Source organism: Schistocerca gregaria, chromosome 7 (assembly GCF_023897955.1).
Source record: "Schistocerca gregaria isolate iqSchGreg1 chromosome 7, iqSchGreg1.2, whole genome shotgun sequence".
Taxonomy (NCBI): Eukaryota; Metazoa; Arthropoda; class Insecta; order Orthoptera; family Acrididae; genus Schistocerca; species Schistocerca gregaria.
The window spans coordinates 365,701,682-365,713,443 of NC_064926.1; positions in this window are offsets into that span (position 1 = coordinate 365,701,682).

The window sequence follows — 11,762 nt, forward strand, 5'->3', positions numbered from 1 at the left end:
GGACTGCATACGACCGAGGCACACAGGGCCAACACCCGGCATCATGGTGTGGGGAGCGATCTCCTACACCGGCCGTACACCTCTGGTGATCGTCGAGGGGACACTGAATAGTGCACGGTACATCCAAACCGTCATCGAACCCATCGTTCTACCATTCCTAGACCGGCAAGGAAACTTGCTGTTCCAACAGGACAATGCACGTCCGCATGTATCCCCTGCCACCCAATGTGCTCTAGAAGGTGTAAGTCAACTACCCTGGCCAGCAAAATCTCCGGATCTGTCCCCCATTGAGCATGTTTGGGACTGGATGAAGCGTCGTCTCACGCGGTCTGAACGTCCAGCACGAACGCTGGTCCAACTGAGGCGCCAGGTGGAAATGGCATGGCAAGCCGTTCCACAGGACTACATCCAGCATCTCTACAATCGTCTCCATGGGAGAATAGCAGGCTGCATTGCTGCGAAAGGTGGATATACACTGTACTTGTGCTGACATTGTGGATGCTCTGTTGCCTGTGTCTATGTACCTGTGGTTCTGTCAGTGTGATCATGTGATGTATTCTTACCCCAGGAATGTGTCAATAAAGTTTCCCCTTCCTGGGACAATGAATTCACGGTGTTCTTATTTCAGTTTCCAGGAGTGTATATCTACCAGCTCCTAATCCTGATGAGAATGACATGTGATTGCTTTTCTTGGGACAGGTACCACAGTCGTACAAAATTTCTGAAAAGACACACATTTACGCCATAGGCTGTATTTAATAAATAGCCTCCACGCTTGGCCAGTTGCGGCTGCTGTGCCACTGTTGTAAATTTTATATTTGCCCCACCTCCCCGCATAACCTAGTGAGCTGGACATCATGATAGCCTGTCCTCATGCGCTTCACTTACCGCTAAAGCATGGCGTAATAATAGAAATTGGCAAGTAGTGAACTGTTAAGTTCAGTGTCTGGCGGAAATGTTGTCATTTCAAAATTTTGTATTGAGCGTATTGAGCACGAAAAGAAGCCTTTAGGAAGCTCTCTGTCGCCAGGTGTGAATACCTACTGAGAGATTAAGCCTGATTTCATGGAACGCACATAACGCAAGCGTCATGCATTTCATTCGTTGTAACAGCTGCCGGCTGCACAATGCAGGAGCAACGAACACGCTAGTGGGTCGTTTTTGGTGGGATGCCTTTGATCACCCACCATAGAGCTGGGACCTCGCTCCCTCTTCCAGATCTGCGAACATGAACCGCTAGTTACCGAGACAACATTTTATCACAGACAACGAGCTGCACACCAACGAAGACAATTGTCGGAAAGCACAGCTTACTGCCTTCTTTGATGAGGTGTAGCTAACTGTTGCATATTAATCATTTTCAGTTTCACTGTGATTTCCATTTCGCTTGCAACGTATGTTCCATAAGAAATTTAACCCATGGATGAAGGGTTTGTGCTACTATACACCTGCCCCAAAAAGTTGGAAAAAAGACTCAATTCCACAGTCATGGTCGACGTATATTAACAACAAACTTAAAAAAATGGTTCAAATGGCTCCAAGCACTATGGGACTTAACTTCCGCGGTAATCAGTTCCCTGGGACTTAGAACTACTTAAACCTAGCTAACCTAAGGACATCACACACATCCATGCCCGAGGCAGGATTCGAACTTGCAACCGTAGCAGTCGCGCGGTTCCGGGATGTAGCGACTAGAACCGCTTGGCCACCCGGGGCAGGTAACAAGATTTTAAAATAGATACTGATGTGTAAGTAGGGTGCACAACCTGAAAAATATCTTTTAGCACACACTTAGCAAAATGCAAGTACTTGCAATAACATGTACTGTCGACAGATGGGTACTCTACGGCAATCGTAAAAAAATTTGGAAAATGTAAAATTTGTTAACTGTTGTTTATCTTTTAATCACAGTATACTTTTTGAAAACATCCTAGTGTGTAAGTAAGGCCCCAAACCTGTTAGTACTGAATAAGACATTCTTTCTGGAAAGATAAATCTACTACAGAGACTTAAATTTTTTGGGTTGAATATGAATGAAAAATTTAAAACATTTATTGAAACTGGCAGAAGAATTAATTAAAGACAATAATTTTTTTTAAAATTTTAAAATACAAATAACTGACTACACTATAATTTCTTTAAAGGGGGGGGGGGGGGGCACAAAGCCTTCGTATTAAGTATGTGTTACATTTTCACGCCTAAAAAGATGACCGTTGCCCACGACTTTTTGAATCCAACGAAGCCACGTGAGAAAAGGTTGTGGATCTGTACCACCTTAAGTGCTGCCGATCACCTTTCTCGCCAGGTGCAAGGGCTAGGGTGTATTTTCGTTACGGAGAAGTGTCTCCTTTCGCTAACTTTCTATACCACGCTCCGCAAAGAATACATGTCGGCGTCGTAAGCAACCGATAGCAGGCGAGCGACGAGAAGTATTTTGCATCGATTAGCGACGAGGCCGTCCCGTTATCGGCGCTACTTGAGGTGGCGGCACGGTCATTGCTGAACGGTGAGGTCGCACCGTGAAAGAGGCGCTATTGATCGCCGGCAAGAACGGCGGCGCACTCAGGCGATGCAAGGCGAAGCGAGACACGGCGTTCTGCGGCGCCGCCTCGGAAGGCTAGGCGAGGCGTGTGTGTGTGTGTGTGTGTGTGTGTGTGTGTGTGTGTCTGTGTGTGTGTGCAGGCGGGAGGATGTGGCGCGCCTTGCGAGGTCGCCGCCGCTGCCAGAAGCTGCCGGAAGACGGCACGGGACCGCGCCTGCAGTCACGTTGCCGCCCACCACGCGAATGTCCTCACTCTACGAATATCGGTGTCCATCCAGCTATCTTCTACACTTTAGTGCAGTGCTTAACCAGAACACTATCATCACCTACCTAATAAGCGGTATGTCCACCTTTCACACGGATAACAGCGGGGACGCGGTATTACATGAAAGCAATGAGGCTTCGGTAGATCGATGGAGGGAGTTGTGAACAAATGTCACCTAATTTCCGTAAATTCCGGGAGTGGGGGCGATGATTTCTGACGTTCAATCACATCCCAGATGTATTCGTTGGGTTGAGATCTGGCGAGTTGCGGTGGTGGTGGGGTGGGGGGACAGCACGTCAATTTGATCTCGGCATTGCACTTCTCGAAACATTCCATCACACTATTGGCCTTGGGACATCGCGCATTATCTTGTTAAAAATGCCACTGCCATCGGGAAACATGATCGTCATGAAGGGGTACACGTGTTCTGTAATCAGTGTACCATACTCCTTGGCAATCATTGTGCCCTTTGTTAGCTCTTCTGGACCCATGGATGCCCACATAAATGTTCCCCATTTTGTATCCGTCCCGCAGTGTAGGAGTCAAGGAGCTGTTCCCCTGGAAGGGGACGGATTCGGGCACACTCACCGCAGTGATGAAAAAGAAATCGATATTCATCAGAGCATTGAACCCTCTGCCATTTCATCAACGTCCGGTGCCGATGGTCATGTGTCCAATTCAGTCGCAGTTGCCAACGTCGTGGTGTCGTCAGCAGCGGATGCCAGTCGTACGAGCATTCGGTTCACCGTATGTTCAGGCACCTTGTACTCTGTCCAGCGTTACAGTCTGTTGTTAATTCCTCCACAGTTATCCGCCTTCCCTGCCTACGACGTCCGACATCTGGAATGAGGGATGGCAGCCTCACGACATGTGAACCTGGTTTCACCACGGTTTACCCATGTGTTGAAGACACTCCTCGAACACCCGACATGTCCAGCTGTTTCCGAAATGCTCTTGAGGCGCCTAGGGGCCATGGCAATCTGCCTCCAGTCAGGCTAAGACCGATGGCGCAGCTTCCCCATTCTGCACACGGACAGCACACTCACTGATACTACATGCACTGTGTGTCTGTCTGACTAGCAGAGGTTCCTCGCTGCTATCATTTTTATCTATAACAGGTCAGTAATAATGATGTTTTGGCTTATTAGTATATGTTCCAGTATTATTATCCAAGAGGGCCAAATGTACGAGACGCTCTTTACTTCTGGTGCTTAGCGTGCTCTGGCTAAAAATGCTTTTGAATCATCTAAACTCCATCTGGAAGGGGCAGAATAGTTGGGTTATTTGACATTTTAATGCCTTTACGGACAGAAAAGTGTGAAAGTCTGCTTACTTAATTCATTACAGTGCTTCACATCTGCTCGGAGAGCAGATCTTTTACCCTCACCTTGGTGGAGTGTGGTTGTGAATATTGCTCATTCTTGGTCATGAGGTACCGCGCAATATTGAGTGACTAAAAGTATAGCTAATTAATATACTGGCTAAGCAAGAACTCTAACAAGAACAAAACAGGAAAATTAAACAGTAAGACAAAAAATCAACACACCACAAACGAATTATTCGAATGGAACGGAAATCAATGTATGTGATATACATGTACAGGAATTCAAATGATTAAAATTTCATAAATATTCGGTGATACATCAAGAGAAAGAGCTTTACCAACCGAGTTAATCGATGTTTTGGTCTATATATGGCTTATATGCAAGCATTTATTCGGGTTGGAATTGACTGATAGAGCTTTTGATGTCCTTCCGAGGGATAGCGTGCCAAACTATCTCCGATTGGTTCGTTGTATCGCCAAAACTTTCTGAAGGCCCTGCCCATAATGCTCGAATGTTCTCAAATGAAGAGATGTCCAGCTACTATGCAGATCAAAGTTATGTCTAGCAATCAGGAAGATAAGCGATAAAAAGTCTCGCTGTGTGCGAGCGGGCATTATCTTACTGAAATGTAAGACCATGTTTTGTCGTTAATTCAATAAAACGAAGCGCAGAATATCGTCAGACCATCCGTCCTAGCTGTGGTGGAGTGTGGCAGATGTCAGTTAGTATGTGTCTAGGACATCTCCAGACAAGTCTTCACTGGTCTTTGTAGTCTTTTCGAGTCGAGATTCATCGCTGTATTCTAGTCAATGAGATTCCAGGCCGACGGCGTGTCTGGACACCCCCCCCCCCCCTCCCCACAGTCGAAGTTGGGATACCAACCTGACGTTCATCCGTTGTATAGCTCAACAAACAGTACCGATGGAGTGCCATTTCTTTTCATTGCAGGAACCTTGTGGTTGTCATCTGCAGCACTCTTGCAGCACATTGGTAGGTCGACTATGTTCTACACACTGTTTCTTGCCCTTCAGGGCAAACCATTGTCGGCTTTCCCCTCAATTAATCATCCAAAATTGGAGTATATGTCAGAATTTCAAATGCTGCAAAATAAATACCTTAATTGTTGTGACAACATTTACCTGTATTTTTCTCAGCATTTCGAACATCTTGCACCATTTTACATTGTTGAACGCTTTATCCAGGTCGACGAATCCTATGAACGTGTCTTGATTTCTCTTGAGTATTGCTTCCATTATCAAACGAAACATCAAAACTACCTCTCTGGTGCCATTACCTTTCCGGAAGCTAAACTGATCGTCATCTAACAGGTTCTCAGTTTTCTTTCCCATTCTTCTTTATATTATTCTTGTTAGCAACTAGTATGCATGAACTGTTAAGCTTGTTGTGTGGTAACTCTAGCACTTCTCGGCCTTTGGAATCTTAATAACTGTGTGGATCAAGTTTTTTTATGAAGTCTGATTCCATATCACCAGTCTCATAGAGTTTGCACACCAACACGAATACTCGTTCTGTTGCTACATTCCAACAATAATTTCAAAAATTCTGATTGAATGTTGTCTAATCTTTTTGCCTTATTTGATCTTAAGTCTTCCGAAGTCCTTTTAAATTCTGATTCTAATACTCGATCGTCTATTTCTTCTGTATTAGCTCCTGAGTCTTCCTCTATCACATCATCAGACAAGTCCTCCCCTTCATAGGGGCCTCTAGTGCACTCCTCCCGCCTTTTCGCTCCTTAACAGTGTAATTCCCATTGCAATCTTAATGTTACCGTCCTTGTTTTCAATTTCATCGGAGGTTGTTTTACTTTTCTGTTTGCCTAGTTAGTCCTACCGATAGTCATTTATTTTCGATTTCTTCAATTCCTTCTATGCATCCATTTTGTTTTAGCTCCCATGTGCTTTCTGTCTACTTCATTCCTGAGTGGTTTCTATGTCTGTATTCCTTAATTTTCCTGAAAATTTTTGTACTCCCTTCTTTCACAGATCAACTACAATGTTTTTGAATTTCCGAATTTGGTTCATCATTTTTGTACTTCCTTCCTTCGTCTATCAACTGCAGTATTTTCTCATTACCTTCCTAGTACCTATCTTTCTCTTTCCAACTTCTGTTATTTCGCTTTTTCGAGGTTTACATTCCTCTTCAACTTAATTGCTTAGTGAGCTATTCATTAGAGTGATGTCTATAGCTTCAGGAAACTTGAAGTGGGTCTCTTCACCCCCATAGTGCATCTGTATCACACTTATTTGCGCAACGACTCTTCTTTACTGGTTTCTTAAACTTCAATCTATTCTTCATCATTATCAAATTCTGATCTGAGTCTATATCTGCCCGTGGGTACGCCTTACGATATTTTATTTCAGAGTCGCTGCCTAACATTGATTTTGTGAAGTAATGTAACTGAAAACCTCTGTCTTTCCCGGCCCTTTCCAGTATACCTTTCCCTTTTGTGTCTTGAACACAGTATTCGCTATACTGGCTGAAATGTACTGCCGAGGTCGGTCTTTCTCCTCTCTCATTCATAATACCAGCAACATAGTCCATAGTCGCCCATAGCAATTTTCCTAATCCTCCCCTACAACCACATTCCAATACCTCATGAAAATTAGATTTTTATCTCCCTTCACTTTCTGGATTACCTGCTCAGTACCCTCATACACTTTCTTTATTTCTTCATCTTCGGCTCGGGACATCGAAATGTATACCTGAAGTATTGTTGTCGGTATTGGCTTTCTGCAGACTCTGATGTAAACAACCCTCCACACTGGCCTGCCTTCTTGTTCATAACGAACCTACTTCCATTACACCATTTCCTTCATCTGTTGATATAACCCTACACTCATCTGGTCATACTTCCTTGTGTTCTTTCCATTTTACTTCTCTAACCCCCGTAAATCTAGATTCAGCATTTACATTTACATTTTCAGGCCTTATAGCTTTTCCACCAAATTCAAAATCCTTAAATTCCACGCGTTGTGTCGTAGAACGTTATCATTTCGTTGGTTTTACAAATTTGTCTTCCCTGGCAGCCCCTCACGGGGGTCCGAATGGGGGACTGATCTGGAATCTATTTCCAATGAAGAGATAATCATCTCACATTTTTCAGTTACATGCCACATATCCTGTGGATACACATTACGTGCCTTTAATGCAGCGGTTTCCATTGCCTACTGCACCCTGATATCGTCGATCAATGTCGATTCTTCCGCCTTTTAGCGACAGTTTCTTACCTCAAGGGCACGAAAGTGCCCTGCATCTCTATCTGTTCCTCCGTCGTCTTTCGAAAGGCCGTTGGCAGAACGAGAGTGACTTCTTATGCCAGAAGTATTCGGCCACCATTGCTAACGACTACATTAAACTCGGGAAGCAATCGAAACTTGAGGACACGATCAGGGGAAACAACAGAGTAACCTACAGAGTCCCTCTCCTCAGACATATTCTTAAGTAAAGCTGCAGAGTTTTGGTGCTGAATTCAAATTCATAAAACGATGTACCACAAACATATGAAGCAGTGCAATACCTCGTGTAATGCACTGAATCTAAAAGCGCTCTGGACCTTTGCAGCAAACAGTATGGCAGGAGCTTAAGACGCTGGATCTGATGTTGAAGTTCCTCCACACCAAGTACTTCCAGTTCACATTTCGTGAAGAACCCAAACGGCCTTGTTGCCCACGGACCATTGGTGGACTGGGAGTTGCGAGGAACGTCGTTGCCTGACGCACCGTGAGGAGATGCCACGGGGTGATAAGTGGCGGTTCCCAGCATAGTTCAAACAGCAAGAATAGATAATTCCGAGAATTGCAGCGCAACCAGCTGATCAATGTATGAATCTAATTGCAGAAAAGGACATCATTTTGGCTTTCGGAAAGGTGAAAGCAGCAGTGAGGCAGTTCTCATATGTCGCCTGATAAGAATGGAAGCAAGACTGACGAGTAATAAGGACACTTTCTTAGAATCTGTCGACCTATAAAGAGCGTAAATTGATGAAAGGTGTCAAATTCACAGCAAAATATTTGCAAGATGTAAGGAAAGACTAACAATATACAATACGTATAAGAACCAAGAAGCAACAATAATGATGGGGTATCGAGAACCAAGTGTTCGTATGTAAGTCGGGGATGTAGTTGTTCGGTCATACTGTACGATCTTTGTACTGTGTGTGTAGGTGGGAAGAGAATAGAAACTTATGAAACGTGGAGCTATAGAGGGATGTTAAGGGTTAGATGGACTTATAAGATACCAGCTAATGAAGTCCTCCGGGGAATTGGCGAGAAGAAGCACAATTTGAGAAATATTAACATAGCGACCTGATGATAAGTTATGTGTTAAATGATGATAAGTTATGTGTTAAAATATCAGGGAGTCACTTCTATGGTATTTCCTATATCTTTACAGAATAATAAAGAACGGAATATAACCAGCAGATACTTCAGGATGTTGGGCCCAAGTCGTGCCGTGAGATGAAGAACGTGGCGCAGAAGAAGTCGTGGTGGGCAACATCAGACCAGTTGACCCTTCTAAAAAAGTGCACCTTAGTAGTTTAATACTGGTCTTTTTCAGCTTAAAGAGTCTTTTGGATAAAAAAACAAGTTTTCAAAGTGCTAAAGAAACTCCTATCAACTGTGGTCAGAGATTTGCTTTCGCAAAAGTTTCTGTTGTCCCTTTAAAACAAGATTTAATTGCGTAGTTCAAATTTCAGAACTGTTTATACATACCAGTTTAATATACACTCCTGGAAATGGAAAAAAGAACACATTGACACCGGTGTGTCAGACCCACCATACTAGCTCCGGACACTGCGAAATGGCTGTACAAGCAATGATCACACGCACGGCACAGCGGACACACCAGGAACCGCGGTGTTGGCCGTCGAATGGCGATAGCTGCGCAGCATTTGTGCACCGCCGCCGTCAGTGTCAGCCAGTTTGCCGTGGCATACGGAGCTCCATCGCAGTCTTTAACACTGGTAGCATGCCGCGACAGCGTGGACGTGAACCGTATGTGCAGTTGACGGACTTTGAGCGAGGGCGTATAGTGGGCATGCGGGAGGCCGGGTGGACGTACCGCCGAATTGCTCAACACGTGGGGCGTGAGGTCTCCACAGTACATCGATGTTGTCGCCAGTGGTCGGCGGAAGGTGCACGTGCCCGTCGACCTGGGACCGGACCGCAGCGACGCACGGATGCACGCCAAGACCGTAGGATCCTACGCAGTGCCGTAGGGGACCGCACCGCCACTTCCCAGCAAATTAGGGACACTGTTGCTCCTGGGGTATCGGCGAGGACCATTCGTAACCGTCTCCATGAAGCTGGGCTACGGTCCCGCACACCGTTAGGCCGTCTTCCGCTCACGCCCCAACATCGTGCAGCCCGCCTCCAGTGGTGTCGCGACAGGCGTGAATGGAGGGACGAATGGAGACGTGTCATCTTCAGCGATGAGAGTCGCTTCTGCCTTGGTGCCAATGATGGTCGTATGCGTGTTTGGCGCCGTGCAGGTGAGCGCCACAATCAGGACTGCATACGACCGAGGCACACAGGGCCAACACCCGGCATCATAGTGTGAGGAGCGATCTCCTACACTGGCCGTACACCTCTGGTGATCGTCGAGGGGACACTGAATAGTGCACGGTACATCCAAACCGTCATCGAACCCATCGTTCTACCATTCCTAGAACGGCAAGGGAACTTGCTGTTCCAACAGGACAATGCATGTCCGTATGTATCCCGTGCCACCCAACGTGCTCTAGAAGGTGTAAGTCAACTACCCTGGCTAGCAAGATCTCCGGATCTGTCCCCCATTGAGCATGTTTGGGACAGGATGAAGCGTCGTCTCACGCGGTCTGAACGTCCAGCACGAACGCTGGTCCAACTGAGGCGCCAGGTGGAAATGGCATGGCAAGCCGTTCCACAGGACTACATCCAGCATCTCTACGATCGTCTCCATGGGAGAATAGCAGCCTGCATTGCTGCGAAAGGTGGATGTACACTGTACTAGTGCCGACATTGTGCATGCTCTGTGCCTGTGTCTATGTGCCTGTGGTTCTGTCAGTGTGATCATGTGATGTATCTGACCCCAGGAATGTGTCAATAAAGTTTCCCCTTCCTGGGACAATGAATTCACGGTGTTCTTATTTCCATTTCCAGGAGTGTATTTAACATATTTTACTGAAGACCAGTAATTACGCATTAACAGTTGTCTTGGAAGCGGCTCATTCGTTGACCTATGTTTATTGAATCATTTCAGTCTATAATACCTCCTAACTTCACCAGTTTCAGCTTTAGTTATTAATCATGATATAAACCGAATATTATTATAGTGTTAATACTATGTGATCTCTCTCCAGATTCCCGACAAGAGAAATACATAGTCAAATGTTGTATGCGGACAGTTATCACTGACTTAATACTACAAATAGTAACCAGGTTCCCTCGTGTGGACAACTAACCTTGATGAAGTCATGGTGGTGTATATTTGTAATCAGCTTTAAGTCCAAAATATAAACAAAGTTTACCCACCATCATCATCACTATCATCATAATATAAGAGCAAAACGCTCATGAAGTCACTGTGGTAGTGCCAAAAAACTGAAATACTTTCACTGTTCTCACTCTTTGTTCTGTGAAGTGGAAACACCTTCATCAACCATCTTCTCATTTCACTACTGCACTCCGCGCGCTTCCGAGGGAGATTGTAAACAACCTTCCTCGAACTGCCGTTAATTTAAAACGAAATATACAAGCTTCCTAATGAGGCTTTTTATCCCTTTCTGAAGCGCTCTCATTAAAGTTGAGCTCACTCCACTGCGCTGCTCCTCACGTAACTCGTTCTTGGTGCGTCGTGTTTATGTGCACCGGTATACGCGTGTTTTCTCATGTGTAGGTGGCTGTATGCAAATATGTATATAAATGCTATATGAACGGGAACGAAAGTGCAAGTTCATTTACGCAAGGTATCCTCGGCTCCATCACTACTGGTTAACAATTTTTAAGGGCACGCGAGAGGGCCTAACGCGGATTAGACGATCTATTTCAGAGCATCATTAGCACCATGGCAACAAAGTACCTGGCTTTATGCTCCCCTACAACTCTTGTCAGTAAAATATACAGCGTAGATGTAGCGGAATGATATAAGTTTCAGTTTGTAAATCTCTAAAGAATGGAACATTTACTTTGCACCAAAGTGTGCTGTGTTTTGAAACTTCCTGACACATGAAAACTATGTGCTGTATCGAAAATACACAGATTGGGTTCGAGTTCTAACCTATCTCTTACGTTACTTCTTCAAAAATAAAAAATCAACCAACGTCAACTCTAGCTTCTGTGAAGATGTTTCCCTGATGTGCTCTCTTAACTGTGAGATCGGATAAGGGATAAAATTTGAATTTCTCGCGTAATCTTCCGTTATTATAGGCGTTCAGTGGTTTATTTAACGTAACGTGCACCCTTTATTTTACATATCATGATCTTTCTCTTGTTGGCTCTTTAAATTCAAGGTTTTAAATTGCGTTCTACAGGATGACTTACAGTTGTTAATTTATAACATATACGTGATCCTTCGAATATATTGTGGCAGACATATTTTTCTATGATACAGCACTCTTGATCGCCTAATT